Below are 24,689 nucleotides of genomic sequence, written 5' to 3' on the forward strand. Positions count from 1 at the left end.
CCTGAAAAAGTAATTCACAGATAAGAAAATTGAAATGACCAATACATAGGTGAAAAGATGTTTAGTTTGTTTCACCGGTTATCAGGTAAATACAGATTCAATCAATGATGAGACAGTTTATCATACCTATTAGATTGGCAAAAATTAATGTCTGGCAATAGCCTAGTATCTGTAAGAATATGAAAAAAATAGGACTTTTATATATATAGATGGTGGAATGCTTAGAGACTTCCCTGGTGTGGGGACATGGGTTCAATCCCTGGTTGGGAAACTAAGAGCCTTCATGCATATAGCATGGCCAAAAGAAAAAAAATCACAAAGAAAGGGTCTTTGCTATTTTGCTATATTTCTGTATTAAGCAGGGAGAGGATATTTTCAAGGAATATAATTATATATAGAATTTATATACAAAGGATTATATATAGAATTTGTAGAGAAGTTTTGGAAATTATTAAGGAAAAATAGGCAACCTAGGAGAAAAATTGGTAAAAAATATAGATAAGCAATTCACAAAAGGAGTGTTGAATGGCTAGCTAATCAACCTAAAACAGATCACCAATTACATTGGTAATCAGAAATGAATATTAAAATGACAATGAGATCAACTTTGTACCTCTCATGGTGGCAGAGATTGAAATGTCATGCAGTCTCTTGTTCTGGTAAGGAGGTGTGGGACACATATGAATACATGTGGTCTGCTGCTAATATTATTTTGGACACCAATTTGGTAATATTTGCTGAAATTGAGTACTCAACATACATTCTGACCCAGAAATTCTACTTTTGAATTGTTTTACTTGCTAGTGCTGCCATAACAAATTACAACATGATGGGAGGCTTAAACAACAGAAATTTATTTTCTCATAATTTGAAGGCTAGAAGTCTAAGATTAAGGTGTCAGTAGATGTGTGTTTGTGTTTTCCTGAGGCTTCTCTCCTTGACTTGCAAATGGCCATGTTTTTTTGCATATCCTTATATGGTCATTCCTCTGTGGATATCTGTGTCCGCACCTCTCTTCTTTTTTTTTCTTTTTTTTACTGTCTGCAACTTAATTTTTTAATATTAATTTTATTTTTACTTTATTTTACTTTACAATACTGTATTGGTTTTGCTATACACTGACATGAATCCGCCACGGGTGTATACGAGCTCCCAATCCTGAATCCCCCTCCCACCTCCCACCCCATATCATCTCTCTGGATCATCCCCATGCACCAGCCCCAAGCATCCTGTATCTTGTATTGAACATAGACTGGTGCTTCATTTCTTACATGATAGTATACATGTTTCAATGCCATTCTCCCAAATCATCCCACCCTCTCCCTCTCCCTCACAGTCCAAAAGTCTGTTTTATACATCCGTGTCTCTTTTGCTGTCTTGCATACAGGGTCATCATTACCATTTTTCTAAATTCCATATATATGTGTCAGTATACTGTATTGGTGTTCTTCTTTCTGGCTTACTTCACTCTGTATAATAGGCTCCAGTTTCATCCATCTCATTAGAACTGATTCAAATGTATTCTTTTTAATGGCTGAGTAATACCCCATTGTGTATATGTACCACAGCTTTCTTATCCATTCATCTGCTGATGGACATCTCTTAAAAGGATACCACTTATATTGAATTGGGCTTCTCTGGTTGTTCAGATGGTAAAGAATCTGCCTGCAATGTAGGAGACCCGGGTTCAAGCTCTGGGTTGGGAAGATCCCCTGGAGAAGGGAATGGCTACCCACCCCAATATTTTAGCCTGGAGAATTCTATGGACAGAGGAGCTAGCAGACCACACTCCATGGAGTTGCAAAGACTCAGACATGACTGAGTGACTAAATTTTTATTGAATTAAGGCCCATCATAATGGCCTCATTTTAACTTAATCACATCACTAAAGACCCTATTTCCTATAAAGCCGTATTCTGAGGTACAGAGTATTGGGATATAAACATGAGTTTAGGTGAGGACACAATTCAACCCACAGCAGAACACATACATATGTTGTGTATACACACACACACACACACACACACATATATATGAAATATGCATATGTATATATATAAATCATATAGAGGGACTCTTGCAGAGGTACACAGAGACTTGTATGAGAATGTTTATTATATTATAACATTGTTTCCCATAGTAAATGGTTAGAAACTACCTAAACATACTTGAATAGGCATATGGTCAGATAAAATACATTATAAATGCATCTGATGCAAAATAAAATACAAAACAGAATGCTACAAATGCAAAATAAAAGAACTAAATCAATTATGTTAATTGAGAATGCCTCTTTTTCTCAAAAATAAGAAATGTATAGATGAGAAGTTCAAAGCTGATAACATCAATGACCCAAGCTCTTTCTGTAGTTCTGCTCTGTCATCTTTCCTCCTCAGGTTTGCAGTAAGATTGCTTGGTGTCTAGGCTTTATACCACAGATAACAGTAGGAAGGGTGAAGGGCCATGGCAACGTTGCTTCACCTTTTTATAGGTAAAGCAAGAGTTGACATCTCATTCTGTCATCTCATTCTGTCATACGCCATTCTGAGTTGGAAAGAATGCTGGGAAATCTAGTCTTGTTTGTTTCCATAGCAGTGAAAGGCAAGGGGGAGATGAGACTATGTGTTGAATGAGCTAAGCTGCAATTATAGTTCGTCATCAGTAGGCCTTGAAAATGTCATGTTAAGAGGAGAAACAGAGAGAGATTGAGAAATAGCAAGAGATGGAAATTACAATACTGTTGGTGTAAATTAAAAAATCCATACACACAGAAGGTGATTTATCATTGTAAAGATATGTATCATTATAAAGATAAATATCATATGTAAAAAAAGCCACAGAAAGTTGATTGGAAAACTGCCAACACTAACTACTATAGATTGGATGCCTATCAGAAGGAGGGGGTGAAATGGAGCTGATACTGAAGGATATAGAATATGATAGCAACAATAACAACAACAAAAACAACCCCAGGCTTTTCACACCAGTTTCATGAGTTGAGCTTTAACAGAGGAGCATGATTGATTGGGTCAGTCTAATTCTTTGTATTCAAGACCTGGGAGGAATAAAGCTGGGATGAGTCTTGTCACATGTGTGGGTTATTTAAATTATTGGGGAGGGTTAATTGTGCGTGTGTGCTAAGTCGCTTCATTCATGTCAGACTGTTTGAGACTCTGTGGACTGTAGCCTACCAGGCTCCTATGTCCATGAAATTCTCCAGGCAAGAATACTGGAGTGAGTTGCCATGCCCTCCTCCAGGGGATCTACCTGACCCAGGGATCAGATCCATGTCTCTTACATATCCTGCGCAGGTGTGGGCACAGTTATTTAGAGCCAAAAAATGTGACTCACTATGTTAATGACTGAGTTTAATTACTTTTCTTTACTCTGATTAGCACCATTCTTTTCACTATAGTTGAAGGACTGATAGGAATGGTGTTACAGTTTAAGTTTCGGGATGATAGCAGTTCTTTTTTAGATAATTTAGGGAGGTTGTAAGTTTTGAAAAATGAATTCTGTACATATTTTTTCTTGTGTTCCATAATGCAAAATTAGTAAGAGTTGACTTTTAGAGGGTCAGTGAGAGCATGAGTAAAATAAACATGGCTACTTGGTAGTGAAATCCATCATGCTTCAGTCTTCTGTTATCTTTGGAAACACAGAGTGGGAGAAAGGATTTCCTTCTCTCTTTAATATAGCCATCAGTGACTGACTGGCTCCCTTCTCTGGAATGAAGCAAATTGGCACAATTCCATGTCTTATGTGGGAACAAGACACAGAAGTTTATTTATTTTATTCCTTTTAAGCTTACTGTCATTCTTTTGCATTTAGTTGTGTATTCTATCCTTAAAACATCTCACACTCAATCCTCTAGATAACATACATAATTAATTAATATGTGTTAGTATGTTTTGCTTTTATTAAGCATTTGTTACAACTTTGGAAGCAGCTCTTAAGCACTTCCATTTTAGGACCATGATTCCTTATTACTTAATTATAAATTATTAACATGGATGGGGTAGAAATGGTGAAATGGATTTAATTTGTAAATAAAAATGTGTGAATTTAATGACTTCACCAACTTTTAAATCAGATGGGCAATCTACTTCTTATCTCTCACAGTTGTTTTCTAAGATTCAATGGTATTTGGATTTGGAAAAGTAGAATTCCACAATGAGAAATTTATCTTCCACAAAATAACAATAATTGACTAATGAATTATTTAATATTGTAATTAGTACTTCATTGGATTCTATGAGTAATTTTATAAGTAATTACCTTTTATACCAACTTTATAGGTCTCATCTCACATGAAGAAACCAGGGAGTCAGTGTGAACAAGACCAAGCAGAGTAAAGCAGAGCTTGAATCTGAAGTTTATCTTGCCTTTCTGCCTATGTTTTTCATCACATCCCTTCTTTTCCTACCCTTAGTGGGTTATTGATGCCTTCTCTCTCTCTACTCAGCCATGAGAGAGCTCTTCTTGTCTTATAGTTTAAGGCGTAACACAAATGCATAGTTATCATATCTTGATTTTTCGCCTGAGTTGCAGGATTCTGAATTTCCAGCTGCCGACGGGAATACCCATTTGCACATGCTACTCATACCCCAAACTTATCATGCCTACTATAGTCAGAGTAGAGCTTGCTCTAGATTTGCTCATTGGTATGAATATTATGTTATGAGCCATATGCTATGAGTTATATGTTATGTTACTGCAATAGGGAGGTAATTCATATTTTTCAAGATAGACTATATAAAGTGTGTATAAAAAATTAAAATAGAGCATAAACTGTATGGAGGCATTTTTGTTAAAGGTAAAAAGGATTATTTTAAATAAGTAGTATCTATGGCAATGCACCCCTCTCCAGTACTCTTGCCTGGCAACACCCATGGACGGAGGAGCCTGGTAGGCTGCAGTACATGGGATTGCTGAGGGTTGGACTGAGCGGCTTCACTTTCACTTTTCACTTTCATGCGTTGGAGAAGGAAATGGCAACCCACTCCAATGTTCTTGCCTGGAGAATCCCAGGGACGGGGGAGCCTGGTGGGCTGCCGTCTATGGGGTCGCACAGGGTCGGACATGACTGAAGCGACTTAGCAGCAGCAGCAGCAGCAGCAGCATTGACTAGTCATTCAGTGCCCCCTCCCTACCAAAGCATTATTATTTAAAAAGGTTTTTTTTTTTTTTTTTTAGCCACAAGTAGAATCTAACAAGGACTTTACATGTAGGTGCTTAAGGCACCTGGAAAAAACAGAAATCATTAAATGAGACATAGTTCAGGAGTGCCTGCATCACGGAACGAAACTCAGGGTTGGAAACTGAGGACAGAAAGAGAAAATTAGTTATCTGTATATTCTAAAATGTGTGAGTGATAGGTGAAAAGGATAAGCAAATTACTGGCAAAACAGACTTTTCAGTTTCCTTCTGGATGCTTTCTTCTAAGTTAATTTGAGAAAGAATTGTTAAGTGTTGATTTTGTATTATAGAGAATATATCAGTTTAGAAAATTAAAGTTACAAAATTTTATGAAAAATCAATAACAGGATGTTATTATTTCCAAATAGGAAATATAATTTTTACATGGCCACCATGATAACTATATGAGGAAAGAAACAGCCATATTCAGATGTTAAAAGTGATGTTATAGAATGAAGAGCCCTAAAGTTGCTTTCATTATAAGGAATAAAATTCTCTTTTCAAAAAATTGCAATTTCCTATTTTGTATCGCAACTGAGTGATTATTTCTCTTCTCTTTGGAAAATTTAATTCTTTAGTATAAAGGATATGTCACTAGTGGCAAGCCTGTGAGCCTAAGAAGAGAGATCATTCTGAGCCTCTAGATCTCTTATTTTTGCTGTCGTTAATAGTAGACTTGATGTTTGTGATAATAGCTTTAGAGAAGCATGGAAAATTTGTATCTTTGGTTAAGATAAATTTGTGGTAGTTAATGATTTTAGCTGGGTCTGCATTCATGCTCAGTCGTGTCTGACTCTTTGAGACCCCATGGACTGTATCCCGCCAGGCTCCTCTGTCCATAGGATTATCCTGGCAAGATAGGGAGTGGGTTGCCATTTCCTTCTCTAGGGGATCTTCTCGACCCAGGGACTGAACCACGTCTCCTGTGGCACCTGCATTGGCAGGAGGATTCTTTACCACTGAGCCACTTGGGAAGCTGGATTTTAATTAATTACATAGTAAAATCTTTATTTTTAGAATAAATCAGGCAAATCAGTGCCCATGTTTTTCCAAACTGAAGTGGGTATTAAATTGTGAAATAATTTGTAGCTTGTATGAGGACTTTGTTACAGTCATAACGTTGCATGCTCATGAGAAATAATGCAGTGATAACAAGAAACGTATCCTCTAAAATTACTTTATAGCTCCTATTATAAAATGGACAGTTAGCAAATATTAAACAGGGCAATTAGAAAATATTAAATGGTTTACAAATATCATATGCAATTTTGAAGAAAAATTATTTTGCTTTATAGTGAAGTTTATTTTTAAATTTTGGGATTTGTTTTTGGATTTTCTAATGGAGCTTGGAAACTTTATACAGAGTTTTTGCTTGCTTTTTTGTCCCAGAAAATCTAGAGTTGTAGAAAGTCATCCTGATGATTGAACACAATTCTGATGTATCTGATTGAATTGATAGAGGAGGAAATAATGTAACAAAATAATTTGTCACAGATGAGAAGTATTTACTAGGGCAAATACAATGGAATATTGCTAGACACAATATTATTAATAGGCAAAGTTGAGATGGTGTGCTTCAGTTCCTAGTTCAAGTATTAAAACAAATGTCACTGGACTCAATACTGTGGCCTTTCAGGATCAGATGATACCCTCTGCTGGCTAAATGTGGGATTGCGTTTAAAAATGAATGGCTTTTTTTTGTTTTGTTTTAAAAATAGGGGTGATGTGTAAAAGGATTGAGCAGTGCAGAATATTGTAAGATAATATAGGAAAAATTATAACTGTGAATAATGAAGTCAGTGTATCACTTAAATAAATATTTTTTCAAGTGAAACTAATATGGAAATACCCATAATTGAAATTTCCTAACCTGATGATTTATTTTTTAACTATGGAAGTAGGTCACAGGAAAGAAAGACAGCAGAGGCAAAATACATAGATCTCCTTATCTCCATCTTCAGTAACAATTTTGAATAACCCAAGCTATTTAAATTACTTTTATTACTTACTGTTGTAAGAGTGACTGGCAAATATCTTGAGGTGAGATAAGAACTGCTTTTCTCAGGACTTCTGCAGGGTGCATGGGTTCCATCTCTGGTCCGGGAAGTAAGATTCCTCACGGTTTGGCCAAAAAAAAAAAAAACAAACCCCCCACAAAAACCCTACCCTGAGAACTGCTTTCCTCTGGGTACCCTGAACTAATTTCAGGGTAAAATAATAAAAATAATTGAAATATTCTGAAGTAATTTGGAAGTTTGATAAGTACATGGAAGTACCATATAGCACGTTTGTTTTAAAATTTTTTCTGTATTTTATTTTATTAACTCAATTTTATATTGGAGTGAAATTGATTAACAACATTGTGGTAGTTTCAGGGGTACAGCAAAGTGATTCAGTTATACATGTACATATATCTATTCTTTTTCAAATTCTTTTCCCATTTAGGTTGTTACATAATACTGAACAAAATTCCCTGGCTATTATGTAGGTCCTTTTGGTCGTCCATTTAAAATATATTTTAAATTCTAAAAGTCACTTTGGAATTTACAGTGTTTGGGGCACATGATGACATGAAAAGTTATATTTAAAAGCTTTTATTACACAATATGTCATTATTTCATTGCAAACTTGAAAAATATAATTTCAATCTGATTCTACTGTTTAATATTGCCTTTCTCTGGTATGTTGCTTTAAGAGCACCCATCCCCCTTTCTGGTTTGAGCCACTGTGTCCTGTCAGTCATCCTGAAATACACTAGGGTACTTGTCAGGCTGTTTGCTTACAAATGCATCATAAGCCAAATTGTGAGCCATGATAGTGGCACTGAATTTCTAAACACAAGAAATTGCTTAGACAGTTGGTTTAGTATCTGTGTATGGGCAATACTCTGTCCTGCAGTAGGTGAGTGAAGTGTCAAACTTTTTAAAATCAAATTTTGCTCTAAGGCAAATCCTAATTATAAGTTATATGTTACTTGGTTAGATAACTTTGGGGGAAATTAAAAGATATTATTTCTATAAAATGGGATGAATAGAAACTACTGTATTGTGTATTTATTACTTTTATAACTAATTTCCTTTTAATAGCACTAAACTCTAAACTACTTTATGAAAACTCCAGCTTTATAAATATCTACTTTTCCAAGTAGATTAGCAGTCATTTCCGTTTTAAATAGAAATGTGATTCTCTCACATACTTTTTCTTTCACATCAATTGAGGCAGACTCAGTTGAGCAGAGGCTCAGTTCTGTTATTTGAAGTATTTATTAATGGCTTTAAAAATAGTGCTAAAACAAATTCTCATGTGCCAATGCCCAAGCTATAGTAGTCTTATATCAAAGCATTAAAAAATTCCTATTAGCTGAGCTATTACTGTTGGAGTAACTGTATACAAGACACTGGAAGCTTTACATTCTTTAGACATAAAAGTTATGCAGCAAGCAGGCTCTTTGTGCAGACAATTTAATTTCTATATGAAGCTCTAAACCTAAGTTGTACAAGGATACTTTTCTAGTATTTTCTGTATGTTGCCTTAATATTTTAAAAAGAGAATAAAAGTAAAAATATAGGAACTCGTGGATTTTGATGCCGTGTGTTTAACATGGTAGAGAATAGTTAAGAGGCTGCAAGGACTTGAAGTTTTAAGGCTTTATCTAGGGTAAACAAGAAGAGATTGCTTTTACTGATACGTAGAATGATTATTTATTCCTTACCTTGTTCTGGAAAGGATTCAAGGTGACTTACAAGGCTATGTGAAATTCAAGAAAGGAGAAATTAAAAGTGGGGTAAAAGTAGAAAGAAAAATAAGCTTCAGATATAAAACAGAGCCAGGAATAAGGCTGAGCTGCCACAGTTCTTGATTATGGTTTTATGATACTGGTGTATGGTGGATTGATGGGAGAGAAAATACAGGCTTATATATAGAAGTCTTACGGGGGACTTTCATGCAAACTAGCTGTCTTCCTTACCAAAGGTGACAGTGCAGAGTGGGGAAAGTATGCTGGATGGTGAATATTAAATATGCTTTAAATATCACTTGTGTTTTGGTGGAAAAAAAAGTAGAGAACTGCTGCCCTTTTAGCCCACACACTGATTTATGTAGGCATAAGTGTGCTCTAAGTTTTCTAGGAGCAGAAAGGAATTTGGTCTGTTACTTAATTCAGAAGAAAGATTAAAGAGGCTTAGTTGTTTGGAAACAACAAGAAGTTGTTTAAATAAGGTCATATCTACATATTAGAACAGATATAATCAAGCTAATGTTAAAATAAAATATATTTGGCAATTTTGTATGAATCTAGTCCTGGTATTTAAATTTTTTTCTGAATAGGTTTTAATAAATGAGGTTAGTTACTTTCATTCCTTCACTCAATTTGGTTATAAATTTAATTTGAGTTTCAGCTTCTGTTAGGTCAAAACTAACTAGATCCATTTAACTTGGGAAAAAGTTGTTGGGTAGGAGAAAGGAATTCAGAGGTAGGACTTTTTAATGTACTTTGATCTTCAAATACTCAAAAACCAACTACTGTGTTGAAGACTCTGGGCTCTGAGCTGCACACCATGCTGAACCCAGCCTGTAAAAGTGAATAAGCTTAGAAGTTCACTGCCTTCACCCAATAGTATTGAAAAAGGATGAAAGTGTAGCAGTTAACATTTTGCTAAGTATCTTTCAGTGATATCTTCAGATATTCGATTAACATGGTGAGTCAGGGACAATCATTTGACTTCCTTTTTTATTCCATTGTTAAAAATAAAATAAATAAGAAGTGGTTATCTTTTACAAAAAGCACTACAGAAACAAAATACTCAAAGCTTTTTTTTTTTTTTTTTGTACTTTTGTAAACACATATTCTGGTTGACTTAGAGTTCTATATCACATCAGCTGCATGACATGACATTGTGGATAACCTGGACACATAGGTTTGAAACCTGGGAAGCAAATATTCTTAAGATACTAAGTAGGGTTTTGTTGTCGATTAGTTGCTAAGTCGTGTTTGATTCTTTGCAACCCCACGGACTGTAGCCCTCCAGTCTCCTCTCTCCATGGAGATTTTCCAGGCAAGAATACTGGAGTGGGTTGCCATTTCTTTTTCCAGGGGATCTTCCTGATCCAGGGATTGAACCTGTGTCTCCTGCAGTTCCTGACTGGCAGATGAATTCTTTACCACTAGCTCCACATGGGAAGTCCAAAGCAGATTTGTGCTAAGTTGCTTCAGTCCTGTCCAACTCTGTGACCCCATGGACTGTAGCCTGCCAGGCTCCTCTGTCCATGGGATTTTCCAGACAAGAATACGGGAGTGGGTTGCAGGTTTTGGCATCAAATAAACTGAGTGATTACCAGAGTGGTCAAGGATGCTTAAGGAAAACAAATTAGCTTTTGAAAACATTAATTCAGAGATCCTAGTGAGAAATCTGCTAACTTCTTTTAGAGTCAATGGATATCAATAGAAATCTGTAATTATATAGTAACTGAAGTAGTCTGGAAATATTTTCAGTGTCAGTGAGGTAAGAGATGAACAGAAAAGATTTTTTTTAAAGTTGGATTTGTTAAGGACAAATTTACATACATTAAATTCACTCTTTTTAAGTTTACAGTTTGATGAATTCTGACAATTATACACAATCATATAAGCACCACCATAATCAAATAGAACATTTCTATTTGAATCAATCCAAAAAATAACCTGTTTTATACATAGGTGTTCAGTGATTTCAGAACCATTTGTTGAAAAGACTATCTTTTTTTTCCTATTGAGTTACTGTGACATCTTTGTTGAAAGTCAAGTATCCATTTAATATGTCTACTACATGAGCCTGGGTTGTCTCACTTTTGGTAATGTTAAGATTGAGCAGTGCATTCAGGCACTATAAGCCTGATTCTCATAGTTCCCTGTTAATCAGTCACCTAATGATTTTAGCCTTCGTACTGGTAATTCCTGTATAGTCTATTATTTTTTAAGGGTTTGTAAATGGCAACTTTATCATTCTATAATTCTTTTTTAAATGTTTACATTTTTGTTTTTATTTTCAATTATTTTATTTTTTAAAATGTTGGCTGTGTCAGGTCTTCGTTGTGGCACATGGGCTTTTTTCTCTAGTTGCTGCAAATTGACCTCGCTTGTTGCAAAGCACGGACTTTAGAGTGCACGTGTTCAGTAGTTGTGGCGTGTGGGCTTAGTTGCTCAGTGGTATGTTGGATCTTAGTTCCATGACCAGGGATCAAACCCATGTCCCCTGCATTGGAAGGTGGACTCCTAACCACTGGATTGCCAGGGAAGTCCCCTATTAGTTTTATTAGTTGGGATCATTTATAAAGAAGAACGCTTCCCTTGCTATTTCATTAGTCAGAAATATAGTTCATACCAGGAAATCAGGAAAATACTTGATTATTTCCCATTATTTACCCATTTTCAGAAAAATAAGATGGTGTTCTAGCAACTTTGAAAGGTGACCAATTAGTTTTTGTTTTTGAATTTTTATATGTTGGATATGTTTCAGTGTATTGTAATTTTTATTCTTTTGATGCTCAAATTTTCTGATTTTTGGCCACTGAGAACCCCTTTAAATTGTTTACTTAGCCTTTTGATTGGCTTTCCTGGTTGGTCAGTGATAAAAAAATCCACCTCCCAAAACAGAAGATGTGGGTTTGATCCCTGGGTCAGGAAGATCCCTGGGAGAAGGAAATGACAACCCACTCCAGTATTCTTGCCCGGAAAATCCCATGGACAGAGGAGCCTGATGGGCTATTATGGTCCATGGAGTTGTAAAATAGTCAGACACAATTTAGTGATGAAACAACAAGAAGCTTCGGTCAAAACCCAAGTGAACCTTGATTCCTAGCTCAAGATGTTCCAGGCTCTTTTTGTACATTTCCTGCACCAGATCTTTGATCAGCCTTTTCACCAAGGAACCTAGGTCCTTTTAGTGGAAAATAGTATTTAGGGAACACAAACTATGCACCAGATTGCCATTGCTGCCCATTTTTTTTTTTTTCTGGATGGGTGTGAATACGTACAAAAAGAAGTAGATATTTTTTAGAAAAGGAAACATATATAATGAGATCATACTGATGGCTCACATTTAAAATAAAGTTAATTTAAATTTTTTGATTTTACATTTGCATCTTTTTTTCTTTATATTGCGGTATAGTTGATTTATAATATTATATTAATTTCAGGTGTATAACATAGTGACTCAAAATTTTTTATGATTATGCTCCATTTGTAGTTATTATGAAATATTGGCTATATTTCCTGTGCTGTAAAATGTATCCTTGTAGCCTGTTTACAGGGCAGGAGCCCTCCCCTATTAGCACTGGTAACCACTAGTTTGTTCTCTATATCTGTGACTCTGTTTCTTTTTCGTTTTAGTCACTAGTTTGGTTTATTTTTTAGATTCCACATATACATGATAACATACAGTATTTGTCTTTCTCTGTATGACTTATTTTACTATGCAGAGTACTCTCTAAGTCCATCCATGTGTTGCAATTAGCAAAATTTCATTTTTTATGGCTAAATAGTATTCTTTTGAATATCTATAGCACATCTTTATCCGTTCATCTGTTGATGGACACCTAGGTTGCTTCTGTATCTTGGCAATTGTAAATAATTCTGCTATGAACTTTGAAGTACATTCAGTACAGTTGCTTAGTCATATCTGACTCTTTGAGAACCCATGGACTGCCGCACACCAGGCTTCCCTGTTCATTACCAATTCCAGGAGCTTGCTCAAACTCATGTCCATCTAGTCAGTGATGTCATCCAACCATCTCATCCTCTGTTGTCCCCTTCTCCTCCTGCCCTCAATCCTTCCCAGAATTAGGGTCTTTTCCAGTGAGTCAGTTCTTTGCATCAGGTGGCCAAAGGTTTGCAGCTTCAGCTTCAGCATCAGTCCTTCTGATGAATATTCAGGACTGATTTCCTTTAGGATTGACTGGTTTGATCTCTTTGCAGTCTAAAGTACTCTCAAGAGTCTTCTCCAACACCACAATTCAAAAGCAGCAATTCTTTGGTGCTCAGCTTTCTTTATGATCCAACTCTCATATCTATACATGACTTCTGGAAAAATCATAGCTTTCACTAGACAGACCTTAGTTGGTAAAGTAATGTCTCTGCTCTTTAATATACTGTCTAGGTTGCTCATAGCTTTTCTTCCAAGGAGCAAGCATCTTTTAATTTCATGGCTGCAGTCATCATCTGTGGTGATTTTGGAGCCCAAGAAAATAAAGTCTGTCACTGTTTCCATTATTTCCCCATATATTTGCCATGAAGTGATGGGACTGGTTGCCATGATCTTTTTTTTTTTTTTTTATGTTGAGTTTTAAGCCAGCCTTTTCACTCTCCCCTTTCACTTTCATCAAGAGTCTCTTTAGTTCCTCTTTGCTTTCTGCTGTAAGGATGGTGTCATCTGCTTATCTGAGGTTATTGATATTTTTCCCGGCAAACTTGATTTCAGCTTGCTTGTGCTTCATCCAGCCTGGCATTTTGCATGATGTATTCTGCATTCTTCTAAGTCATTTCAGTCATGTCTGACTCTGTGTGACCCCATAAATGGCAGCCCACTAGGCTCCTCTGTCCCTGGGATTCTCCAGGCAAGAATACTGGAGTGGGTTGCCATTTCCTTCTCCAATGCATGAAAGTGAAAAGTGAAAGTGAAGTTGCTCAGTCGTGCCTGACTCTTAGCGACCCCATGGACTGCAGCCTACCAGGCTCCTCCGTCCACGGGATTTTCCAGGCAAGAGTACTGGAGTGGGTTGCCATTGCATATAAGTTAAATAAACAAGGTGACAATATACAGCCTTGACATACTCCTTTCCCAATTTGGAACCAGTCCGTTGTTCCATGTCCTGTTCTAACTTTTGCTTCTTGACCTGCTTACAGATTTCTCAGGAGGCAGGTAAGGTGGTCTGATATTCCCATCTCTTGAAGAATTTTCCACAGTTTGTTGTGATCCACACAGTCAAAGGCTTTGGTGAAGTCAATAAAGCAGAAGTAGATATTTTTCTGGAACTCTCTTGCTTTTTCGATGATCCAGCAGATGCTGGCAATTTGATCTCTGGTTCCTCTGCCTTTTCTAAAAGCAACTTGAACATCTGGAAGTTCTCGGTTCACGTACTGTTCAAGCCTAGCTTGGAAAAATTTTGAGCATCATTTTGCTAGTGTGTGAGATGAGTGCAATTGTTTGGAATGAAAACTGACCTTTTCCAGTCCTGTGTCCACTGCTGAGTTTTCCAGATTTGCTGGCATATTGAGTGCAGACTTTGACAAAATAATCTTTTAGGTTTTGAAATAGCTCAGCTGGAATTCCATCACCTTCACCAAGTTATTCATAGTGATGCTTTCTAAGGCCCACTTCACTTCGCACTCCAGGATGTTTGGCTCTAGGTGAGTGATCACACCATTGTGGTTATTTGGTCATTAAGTTCTTTTCTGTATATGAATCCTTTCAAATTGATGTTTTCATTTTCTTCAGATATATACCCACATGTGGAAATGCTGAATCATATGGTAGTTTTATTTTTAGTTTTTGGGAAAACTCCATACTGTTTCCCACAGTGATTTTACCAGTTTACATTCCCACCAACAGTGTACAGAGGTTCCATTTCTCTACATCCTTGCCAACATTTATTATTTACATTCTTTTTGATGATAGCCATTCTGACAGGTGTTAGGTGGTGTCTCACTGTCATTTTAATTTGCATTTCTCTGATGATTAGAGGTATTGAACATTTTTCATGAGCCTGTTGTCCATTTGTATCTCTTTTTTAAAATTCTGGAATCTTATTTCCTAATAGTGTGAATATAATTATTTATTTGCTTTATCCTCATGTATGTGTATACATACGTTGGCCACTTGATGTGAACAGCTGACTCACTGGGAAGGAGAAGGAGAAGAGGGTGACAGAGGATGAGATGGTTAGATGACATCACTGATGCAATGGACACAAATTGGGCAAACTCCCAGTAGATGGTGAGGGACTGGGAAGCCTGGTGTGTTGCAGTCTGTGGGGTCGTGAAGAGTCGGACACAACTTGGTGACTGAGCAACAACATGTGTATACACATATAACAAGAATATATATATTATACACGTGCATGCATGCTAAGTCTCTTTAGTTGTGTCTGACTCTTTGCAACCCTATGGACTGTAGCTCTCCAGGCTCCTCTGTCCATGGCATTCTCCAGGCAAGAAAACTGGAGTGGGCTGCCATTCCCTTCTCCAGGGGATCTTCCCAACCAAGGGATCGAAGCTATGCCTCTTACATCTCCTGCTTTGGAAAGTTCTTTACACTAGCGCCACCTGGGAAGCCCATTATACCACACACACATATATAATAAGAATGCTAAATGTAGTTTAAAATTACTTTGACATTCTTTTTGTCCTAGAGGCTATCTCTCTAGGATTAGAGTAAAAATACTGTCCTTTATTTTATTTTTTTTTTTAGTTTGGGATGTTGGATTTATTTGCGGGATATCCAATCAGATGACAGATAATGATCTAGAATCCAGCAAGAGTTCTGACAAAACATGGTCCACTGGAGAAGAGAATGGCAAACCACTTCAGTGTTCTTGCCTTTAGAGCCCCATGAAGAATATGAAAAACAAAATGATATGACACTGAAAGATGAACTCCCCAGATTGGTAGGTGCCCAATATGCTACTGGAGAAGAGAGGAGAAATAGCTACAGAAAGAATGAAGAGGCTGAGACAAAGTGGAAACAATGTCCAGGTGTGGATGTGTCTGGTGCTGAAAGTAAAGTCCAATGCTGTAAAGAACAATATTGCATAGGAACCTGGAATGTTAGATCCATTAATCAAGGTAAATTGGAAGTGGTCAAACAGGAGATGGAAAGAGTAAACATCAACATTTTAGGAATCAGTGAACTAAAATGGACTGGAATGGGTTAATTTCATTCAGATGACCATTATATCTACTACCGTAGGCAAGAATCCCTTAGACGAAATGGAATAATGCTGATAAGTCAAAAAAAGAGTCAGAAATGCAGTACTTGGGTACAGTCTCAAAAACAACAGAATGATCTCTGTTTCCAAGGCAAAACATTCAATATCATAGTAATCTAAGCTTATGCCCCAACCACTAATGCCAAAGTGGCTAAAGTTGAATGGTTCTATGAAGACCAAATGATCTAGAATTAACACCAAGAAAGATGTCCTTTTCATCACAGGGGACTGGTATGCAAAAGTAGCAAGTCAAGAGATACCTGGAATAATTTGGCCTTGGAGTACAAAGTGAAGCAGGGCAACGGCTAACAGAGTTTTGCCAAGATAATGACTGATCATAGCAATCACTCTCTTCCAACAACACAAGAGATGACTCTAAACATGGACATCACCAGATGGTCATTATAGAAGTCAGATTGATTATATTCTTTGCAGCCAAAGATGGAGAAGCTCTTTAAAAGCCATCAAAAAGAAGACCAGGAGCTGACTGTGGCTCAGATCATGAACTCCTTATTGCCAAATTCAGACTTAAATTGAAGAAAGTAGGGAAAACCACTAGACCATTCAGGTATGACCTAAATCAAATCCTTTTCAATTATACAATGGGAGTGGCAAATGGATTCAAGGGATTAGATCTGATAGATAGAGTGCCTGGAGAACTATGGATAGAGGTTTGTGACATTGTACAGGAGATGGTGATCAAAACCATCCCCAGGAAAAACAAATGCAAAAAGGCAAAATGGTTGTTTGAGGAGGCCTTACAAATAGCTGAGAAAAGAAGAGAAGTGAAAGACAAGGAGAAAAGGAAAGATATATCCATTTGAATGGAGAGTTCCAAAGAATAGCAAGGAGAGATAGGAAAGCCTTCCTAAGTGATCAATGTAAAGAAATAGAGGAAAACAACAGAATGGGAAAGACTAGAAATCTCTTCAAGAAAATTAGAGATACCAAGGAAACACTTCATGCAAAGATAGGCACAATAAAGGACAGAAACAGAAGATATTAAGAAGAGGTGGCAAGTATACACAAAAGAATGATGCGAAAGAGATCTTAATGACCCAGATAACCATGATGGTGTGATCACTCACATAGAGCCAGACATCCTGGAGTGCGAAGTCAAGTGAGCCTTAGGAAGCATCACTATGAACAAAGCTAAGGGATGTGATGGAATTCCAGCTGAGCTATTTCAAATCCTAAAAGATGATGCTGTCAAAGTCTGCACTCAATATGCCAGCAAATTTGGAAAACTCAGCAGTGGACACAGGACTGGAAAAGGTCAGTTTTTATTCCATCTCAAAGAAAGGCAATGCCAAAGAATGTTCAAACTACCACACAATTGCACTCATCTCACATGCTAATAAAGTAATGCTCAAGTTTTTCCAAGCTAGGGGATTCAACACTACGTGAACTTCACAGTATGTGAACAGTACGAGAACTTCCAGATGTTCAAGCTGGATTTAGAAAAGGCAGAGGAGCCAGAGATCAAATTGCCAGAATCTGTTGGATCCTAGAAAAAGCAAGAGAGTTCCAGAAAAACATCTACTTCTGTTTTATGGACTATGCCAAAGCCTTTGGCTGTGTGGATCACAACAAACTGCATAAAATTCTTCAAGAGATGGGAAACCACCTTACCTGCCTCCTGAGAAATCTGTATGCAGGTCAAGAAGCAACGGTTACAACTGGACATGGAACAATGGACTGGTTTCAGATTGGGAAAAGAGAACGGCAAAGCTGTATACTGTCACCCTTATATGCAGAGTTCATCATGTGAAATGTTGGGCTGGATGAAGCATAAGCTGGAATCAAGATTGCTGGGAGAAATATCAGTAACCTCAGATATGCTGTTGACACCACCCTTATGGCAGAAAGCAAAGAAGAACTCAAGAGTCTCTTGATGAAAATGAAAGAAGAGAGTGAAAAAGCTGGCTTAAAACTCAACATTCAGAACAAAAGATCATGGCATCCAGTCCCATCACTTCATGGCAAATAGATGGGGAAACAATGAGAGACTATTTTCTTGGGCTCCAAAATCACTGCAGATGGTGACTGCAGCCATGGAATTAAAAGATACTTGCTCCATGGAAGAAGAAGCTATGAGCAACCTAGACAGCATATTAAAAAGCAGAGGCATTTCTTTGCTCGATGGATATGAGTTTGAGCAATCTACGGGAGTCGATTATGAATAGGGAAGCCTGGTGTGCTGCGGTCCATGGGGTGGTAAAGAGTCGCACATGACTGAGCAACTGAACTAAACTGAAAATGTTCATTTTATCCTTGTAGTGTTTCACTTTTTGTTTTATTTTTTATGTTTCTTTATCTATTTGGATACATTGGATTTTAGTTGCAGCATGTGGGATCTTTGTTGTGTCATTTGGGATTCTTTGTTGTACTGCGTAGATTCTTACATTGTGGTGTGAGGACTCAGTAGTTGTGGTGCCTGGGTTTAGCTGCCCTGTGGCATGTGGGATCTTCATTCCCCGACCAGAGACTGAACCCATGTCCCCTGCAATGCAGCCGGATTCTTAACCACTGAACTACTAGGGAAGACCCTGGAGTGTTTTGTTTTTTGCTTCTATTTGTATTTTGAGTTCTTTTAGTTTTCATTCCCTATGATCTTTTGCCTCTTTTTTGAATTTTGTAACTCTTCTTTGAGTTCTATTTAAAAGTGAGGACATTTTGTAAACACATGTGTATCTTTGTGTGTGTGTGTGTATTTGAGTCCACATATGAACACATATGTCACATATTTCACATGTAAACAAAGTTTTGCTCAAAATCCTTCAAACTAGGTTTCAGCAGTACCTGAACTGAGAACTTACAGGTGTACAAGCTGAGTTTCGAAGAGGCAGAGGAACTAGAGATCAAAATACCAACATTTGTTGCATCATGGAGAAAGCAAGGGAATTCCAGAAAAACATCTACTTCTGCTTCATTGACTGTGCTAAAGTCTGTGTGGTTCACAAACTGTGGAAAGTTCTTAAAAAGAAGGGAGTACCAGACCCCCTTGCCTGTCTCCTGAGAAACCAGTATGTGGGTCAAGAAGCAACAGTTAGAACCAGACATGGAAAAACTGAGTGGTTCCTAATTGGGAAAGGAATACATCAAGGCTGTATGTTGTCACCTGCTTATTTAACTAATATACAGAGTACATTATGTGAAATGCTGGACTGGTTAAATCACAAGCTGAAATCAAGATTTCCATGAGAAATATCAATAATCTCAGATATGCAGATGATACCACTCTAATAGCAGATAGTGAAGAGGAACTAAAAAGCCTCTTGATGAGGGTGAAAGAGGAGAGTGATAAAACTGGTTTGAAATTCAATATTAAAAAAGCTAAGATCATGGCATTTGGTCCCATCATTTCACAGCAAATAGAATGGGAAAAAGTGGAAGAAATGACAGATTTTATTTTCTTGGGCTCCAAAACCACTGTGGACAGTGACTACAGCCATGAAAATAGAATATGCTTGCTCCTTGGAAGGAAAGCTATGACAAACCTAGACAGCGTACTTAAAAGCAGAGGTATCACTTTGCCGACAAAGGTCTGTATAGTCAAAGCTATAGTGTTTCTGGTAGTCGTGTACAGATGTGAGAATTGGACCATAAAGAAGGGATTGATGCTTTCGAATTGTGGTGCTGGAGAAGACTCTTGAGAGTCCCTTGGACTGTAAGGAGATCAAATCAGTCAATCCTAAAGGAAATCAACCCTGAATATTCATGGGAAGGTCTGTTGCTGAACTGAAGCTCCAATACTTTGGCCACCTGATAGGAAGAGCCAACTCACTGGAAAAGACTCTAATGCTGGAAAAGATTGAAGGCAAACAGAGAAGGGGACAATGGAGGATGAAATGATTAGATAGGATCAATAGACAAGAATTTGCACAGACTCCAGGAGACAGTGGAGGGCAGAGGAGGCTGGTGTGCTGCGGTCCAGGAGGTTGCAAAGAGTTGGACATAACTTAGCAACTGAAAAACAACAAGAAATAACTATTTCACCAAGTTTTTCCTGTTTCCTTCATTAATCCGTATTTATATGCGTTTTTTGGGTTCTCTCCTCTTTTGTTTCTCTCTCTCTTTCTTTCGTTTATTTGTAAGTTGGGATAATGACAAGTTTCCTTGAAGACGGAAGTTTAATTTTGGGTTTTCCTGTTTTCCTGTCTTCCATCAGTTTTAATGGGAGGAAGTGTCATAAACATGTCTCTATTCTACTATATATTATAATAAATTCTAGGAGATGGTAGGATGATGATGATTCTCTTAGAGATCTGTATAGGGTGCAGAGTAAAGCATTGCTTACTTCCTCTGTGGGAGTGTATGCTCTTATGTGTGTGTGTGTTTATTAAGATGTAAAGAATATTGTTTGAGCTGAAGCTGGGAAGATGAGCAAACATTTATTGAGTGGATATTAGGAGGATTATTCCAGACAAAGGGGACAGAATGAATAGAAATTTAGGGCCGTGAAAGAGTATGGTTCGTTTAGAGATCTTCAAGTTCTTTAGTATGGATGGAGTACAGGGAGGCAGTGGGTCAAAGAAAAAGAAAAAGCTGGAGAGATAAGGAAGACCAAATTGCCTTGAGTCATTCAATGGAGCCTGAACTCTATTGTGTTCAGAAGAAGAATATTTGACAGTTGACAGTTTTAATCAGGGGATTAGTGTAACATTATCTTATTTTATATTAAAGAGATCACTTTGGGAATAGTTTGGAGGGTGAATTGGAGGTTGGTAAAACTAGAAGGGAAATCAGTTAGGGTATCATTGGAAAGTCTAAGTCTAACCATGGTTTGAACTAAGTACCAATGCGAATAGAGAGGAAATGGCCAATATAAGGAGAGTTAAGGGAATAGACGTTATGTAATTTTTCCTCTGATGTGAAGAGAGAGGCAAAGTGAAAGAAAATATTTGGAGATGACCTTCAAAGTACTGGGTTGGATACAAGTTCCCATTATGTGATGATATAATTAATTCAGATCAGAACTGAAGCTGGTGGTAACAGGTTTTGAGGACAAGATCATGGAGTTGAGTTTTGAGGTGCCTGTGAGATGGCTCAGTGGGTAGTGGATTTAGGGGCTCTAAAGCTTAGGTGAGAGGTCTGGACAGTTGAATCAGAGGTTCTAAGTTGAATCGAAACTCCAGGATGATATTGTTCTGAAAGAAAAATGTAATGTGAGCAATGAACAGGATGTAAGAGGTGGAACTTGGGGTAAGACCTGTAGTTAACAGGAGTTAGCAGATAAGGAGGGCTTCCCAGGTGACACTCCTGCCAATGCAGGAGACATAAGACACAGGTTTGATTCCTGGGTCAGGAAGATTACCTGGAGGAGGGGATGGCTACCTACTCCAGTATTCTTGCCTGGAGAATCCCATGGACAGAAGAACCTGGCGGGTTATGGTCTATGGGGTCACACAGAGTCAGACATGACTGAAGCAACTTACAACGCACACACACACATGTAGATAAGGAAGAGCTAGCAAAAGACACTGGGGAAGAATGGTCAGAAGGAGTCCAGAGGGGAAACTCTTTTATTTACTATAGAAAAAAATACTATGTGGGATTAGAAACAATTAAATATGGCTAGCACGTATATAGTCAGAGTTCTTGGAGAAAATTTTAAAAAGTAGTAGTAAAATGGTGGGCTTGGATGGTTAGACTGATGATTCTGGCACAGGCTTTTTTTTTTTTTTTTTTTTGGCCTCAAAAAGTGACATTTGTTCAAAGAGTCAAAGAAGAAAAAAAAAAAAGAAAAGTGGCAAGATGTCCATCCCTTGGTTCCCTTCCCTCCTCATTTCTGCTGCTTCTTGCCCCCCTCCAAGGTTTAATCCCTGGCTGGTGCTAGGTAGCACAGCACCCCGCCCCCCTCATGTGAGGCCAGCAACGTTAAGGGGCGTCTCCTCAGTGGAGGTGTTGTAGAAGGTCTTAATGTCTCAAAGAGTCCTCTTGTTTTCTTCTCTCACCGTATTAATAGCCATACTCGTCCGGCCGAAACATCCACCATGAGCAATTCTGTGGATGTAGTTTTCTCTATTGGTGGGGAAGTCATAGTTGATGACTAAGGAAACTTGCTGTACCTCGATGCCTCTGGCCTATGTCAAGAAAGAAAGGAGCTTCAGTGTGTGGATGAGGAAGCACAAGTCTATCCAGAATTAAGCATACATGTACACAGTCAGAGGAAGGCAAAGGAAATAAACATCCCCTTCCCTCAGAAACCCGAGGTTTGCCAGATTTTATTCCAAGTTGCTACTTTCCTAAAGAGGTGCACTAGTAGTCCCCTTTGAAGAGAGAATAACCTTGGATCAGCCTTTTTTTAAAATTAATTTTTATTGGAGTATAATTGCTTTACCACTATACATGTGTTAGTTTCTGCTACATAGCAAACTGAATCAACAATACATATACATATGTCCCCCCCTTTAAAAAAATTTCTTTCCCATTTAGGTCACCACAGAGCAGCGTTCCCTGTGCTATTCAGGAGGCTATCATTAGTTATCTAATATTTTATACATAGTAGTATATATATGTCAATGCCATTCTCACACTTGATTCCACCCCTCTTCCCACCTTGGTTTCCATGTGTCCGTTCTCTATGTCAGTGTCTGTATTTCTGCTTTGCAAATAAGTTCACCTGTATAATTTTCTAGTTTCTACGTATAAGCAATATTATATGATATTTGTTTTTCTCTGACTTGCTTCACTCTGTATGACAGTCTCTGGGTCCATCCAAGTCTCTGCAAACTGCACGATTTTGTTTCTTTTTATGGCCCAGTGACATTCCATTGTATATGTACCACATCATCGCATACATTCCTCTGTTGATGAACATTTGGGTTGCTTCCATGTCCTGGCTGTTGCAAATAGTGGCACAGACTTGTAAAACTTCTTTTAAGAGAGTATGGAAGAATGGAAATCCTGGAAGTAGAGAAGAAATCTGGAATTCTCAAAACAGTTGCAAACCACTGGTTTTTGTAAATATATTAATAGATTTATGGAAAAATGAATGTAGTGTTTTCAAAGACTGTGGTTTTGCCTATTATACAGAGTGAAGTAAGCCAGAAAGAAAAACACCAATATAGTATACTAACGCATATATATGGAACTTAGAAAGATGGTAACGATAACCCTGTATGTGAGACAGCAAAAGAGACACAGATGTATAGAACAGTCTTTTGGACTCTGTGGGAGAGGGTGGGGTGATCTGGGAGAATGGCATTGTTTTACCTATTTTGATAAGCAGGGTATTATTTATTTGTGAGTAATCAGAAAATGAAGAAATGGGACTTTTTTTGGCTTCAAATTGAGGTTGATATGAATTCTGCTTTTTTCTTTTTTTTTTGCTATTCTCTTTTTTGTTCTCTGCTTTTCAAAAATACCAGACCTTAGGAGAATTCCCATACATTTGAGCTGTCTTATAATATTATGGAGTGGAATTGACCCATAGGCCCACTGGACTTGCAGCAACGAAAGCTACTGTCACTTTCAAGGTGTATATGAAAGGCATGTTACTTCTGCCCTGGTTGTTTAAACTTGATGCTTATAGTGAAGTTATTCTTGTCCTGGGTGAATCAGTGAAAACTTCTCTGAGGTTTCACATACTAGATTATCTTCTTCTTAGATTTCAATTGGACCAGTTTAGACCTTTGACTTTTAAATAACAGGCAGGTAAACTTCAAGCTGGGCTTATATGAGATAGGATCTCACTTCTGGTATAATTTTATACAAAATGTCCTTAAGTTGAAAGGCATTGCTACACAGAATAACCATGGGGCATTTTTGTCCTTTCTTCCTACCTGCAATTTTGAAAATGTGTGCCATTGTGAAAAAAGAATGAGCTTTTAGTGTGAACTGTCATTTTATAAAATAACTTAAAATGTGTGGTATAAGAGGTGGGTAATTAGGTCATCTTACAAAATTCTTATATATAGTCTTACTTTTCAGTTAAATCAGAAATTGAATTACAACCTTTTTCTTTATTTTGGAGGGCCATTAGACCAGCCAGCCATTCACAATAAGAAGGATGTAAGACCTAAATATAAATAGAATCTGATGTTTTCCTTGGTTTTATTTCATATTAGTTGTCATTCATTTCGATTTTTTGCCTTTTTTTTTTTTAAATCTTTTTTTGCAGCTCTCATTCAGGTTGTATGTGGGGAAACAAGTTTTATTTTGGTTACTATGAACAGAAGAAACAAATGTTTGAATTTAATTTAATTTGTATTTTCTCATAAAGAATCCATAATACAAATTTTTTTTTTGGGGGGAGGAGCTCAATTTGATTACTTTTCAAAAAACACCAGTAAGATTACTATCCAAAGGTTGTTAGAAAGAACTTCAAATGCTTCCAAGAAGCCTTTGAAAGTTTGAATTATAACCTGCTAAAGATATTTACATTTTATTATAAAATGTGATTTTTTTTTGCTATATTGAAATCTAGAATTCTTAAAAGTTAAGGAAATAAAAAATTCAGTCTCAGGGATCCAGACATGTGGTACATTTAACAGCTGTAGCCTTACCACATTGTTAGGGGGCTTCCC

At 37.3% G+C, this 24,689-nt stretch overlaps 1 protein-coding gene across 2 annotated transcripts in view; it reads left to right on the top strand.

Annotated features, from left to right (window-relative positions):
* The window catches only part of CTNNA3 (catenin alpha 3), a 1,853,842-nt gene that overhangs the window by 19,443 nt on the left and 1,809,710 nt on the right, over positions 1 to 24,689 (top strand). The window contains exon 1 of one of the 2 annotated variants that reach the window (XM_018042552.1): positions 8,015 to 8,100. The exons of the other annotated variant lie outside the window; for it this stretch is intronic. The gene's annotated coding sequence lies outside the window, so the exon portion shown is untranslated. Of the gene's footprint in view, positions 1 to 8,014; positions 8,101 to 24,689 lie in introns of those variants that run through there. 2 annotated transcript variants of the gene reach the window in all.

The sequence above is a fragment of the Capra hircus genome, chromosome 28 (assembly GCF_001704415.2).
Source record: "Capra hircus breed San Clemente chromosome 28, ASM170441v1, whole genome shotgun sequence".
Classification (NCBI taxonomy): domain Eukaryota; kingdom Metazoa; phylum Chordata; class Mammalia; order Artiodactyla; family Bovidae; genus Capra; species Capra hircus.